This window comes from Crocuta crocuta, unplaced genomic scaffold (assembly GCF_008692635.1).
Source record: "Crocuta crocuta isolate KB4526 unplaced genomic scaffold, BGI_CrCroc_1.0 scaffold27, whole genome shotgun sequence".
NCBI lineage: Eukaryota > Metazoa > Chordata > Mammalia > Carnivora > Hyaenidae > Crocuta > Crocuta crocuta.
The window spans coordinates 7423563-7426014 of record NW_027532250.1 but is presented as its reverse complement, the minus strand read 5'-3'; positions in this window follow the sequence as shown (position 1 = coordinate 7426014).

Genomic DNA, 2452 nt, shown 5'->3' with positions numbered 1-2452 from the left:
GTTGAATACATTACAAAAGCAAGTCGCTTCTCTCTGAGACTGTTTGTTCGTCTGTGCAAGGGACACACTCCGGGTGACGACCTCATGGGTTGTTTTGACAACGAAGTGATTTGCGTGGTAAAGCCCTATCTACTGAACATGTGTTTCCAATGAATTCAGGCCTGGCTAAGTGCCTGGTGCGTACTAGCAAGGGCTACGGCGACATTGATGGCCCAAGGAGGGACAAGGTGGAGGAATAGGAAGAAACACACACGTGGGTTCTGGTTCTGTCTGCTGTGTGACCTTGGGCAAATGTCCTGCCCTCTCTGTCTCTGGACCTCCAATGCCTCAGCTAGGATAAGGTAATGACCATGGGGACTGCCTCTAGGGTTGCTGGGAAGCCTAGTGAATTCTGTAAAAACCAGAACCGGCCCGCCCCCGGCAGGTGCCCACACGCTCCCTCCCCCAGCCCTGGTGCCCCGAGGTTCCCCAGCTGGCCAGGGTGAGTGGGGAGGCGGTCACCAATGGTGTCTCTGCGGCAGATGAAAACTCCTGCCGCCTGCCGCCTCCCCGAGCCAAAGCAGGGTGCACCTGCCCCAGGTCACAGAGCACAGGCAGGGAGCCGAGGGGGTGGGGAGCAGGCATCCCGAGGGGCGCCGAGGACAAACCATCCATTGTGGCCTTGTGGGTGGTGGGGGACCCGCAGGGCCTGAATGCGGGTGAGGAGGCAGGGGCAGGTGTGGGAGCAGGTGTCCACTATCATCCGTCAGCATTACCCGGCGGGAGGGAGGGGTGGGGCGGGGAGCGCCCCCCAAACATGCCCTGGAACCGGCCCGGCTGGTCAGACACCTGTCCCCAGCTGCTTCTTGTCAGGAGCTGTCACATCCACGAGCCAAGCCCCGGGTGAGGGGGGATGGAGGGTGCTGGGAGAGAGGGTGAAAGGTAGGAGGGGGCATAGGGTTGTGGTGGGGAGGGGGGTGGGGAGCAGAGACCATGGGGTCTGGGGCAGAGGGACCTGGGATAGAGTCCCAGCCCTACTCCTTCAGCCCGGGGACACTGGGCAAGTCCCGTCATTTCTTTGAGCCTCAGTTTCCCCATCCACAAAATGGGGCTGCAACTCCCCTCTGAATTTCCAAGCACATGTAAGGCATGGGGGTTGGGGGTTCCGAGAAATGCTTTGGGGGCTCAAGTTCCTCACAGTTCATCCCCCCAAAGATTTTATCATTTTTTCCACTCAAGAAACATTTATTGGGCACCTACTGTGTGCCAGAGCTATGCTGGGGCAGGCACTGGGAACATAGGAGTGAGTAGGACAAGTGACAGATGTCCCGGGAAGAAGGCAGAAAATCCACAGGAAAAAGAATGAGCAACAGAATTCCAGACAGTGATACAGGAGACGAAGAATAGCCGGGAAGTCAGGGAGGCCTGCTTGCGGAGGTGACACAGAGCGACCCGAGAAGGCAGGGCAGTAGCGCTGGGAGAGCTGGGGAAGGGGCTCCAGGCGGCTGGTGTAGCAAGAGCAAAGGCCCTGAGGTGGCCCCAGCGGCGTTACAAGGAGGCCCCGCTGTGAGGGGGTCTGGCTGGGGGGGGGGGACCCCCCTGCCCTGTTCCCAGGGGCTGAGGCCAGGGGGCAGGGCAAGGGCCAGGCTGGAGGAAACGGGGCCAAGACCCCGGCCAGCAGACTCTCCCGACTGCTAATATCCCGAGTGCTGGTGACGAGACGCAGTCCCGGGTGGCAGGGGCAGGGGCCTGGGCCTCCATAAACAGCCACGGCTCGTAAAGCAGATCAAAGCGGCCGCCCTAGCCCTGGCCACTTCCTGCAGGGCCCAGAGCCCCCTAGCTCCTGGGAAGGGGCCTCTCGGGCTTGCTTTGGGGTCTCCGTGTGGCTGCGGGCAGCTCCCTGCCTCAGTTTCCCCACTTACCTCACAGTGCGGCTGAGTGGAACCCCAGGACAGCCTGTTTCATTCTCCAGCTTTGACAAGAGCTTGGCCTCTGGAAACGCCGGTCTGGGAGTTCAAATCCCAGTTCTGCCACTGAGTGTGACCTCAGGCAGTGACCACCCCTCCCACCAGACTGTCCTCAGCTCTCAGATGGGGCTAATGATAGTGTCTAGTGCAAAATCCTTAGAGTGTGGAGTTTTATTACATATTCATAATTGTAGCTAAAATAATGGTAAAACTCCTCAGGCATCCTGGCGGAGAAGTCGTGCCCCAGATGGCAGGACTGGCAGAGGCTTACGGAGCCGGCCGGGGTCCAGGCACCTCAATTGTTCTTTCTCCGCAGGCCTGGGCGAGGAGGCACCAGAGGTGAGGATTTCCAGGCCAAGCGGAGGCTTGTCTGGGCCAAAGCGCAAAGCCCGAGGCCCTGGGTGAATCATGCAAGCATTTCCCAGGCCTTGGGGGCCCCGGGGCAGGGGGGCTCCAGGACCACAGTCCAACACAGCCTCCCCCCACTCTCCCCCCCTCCCCATCAC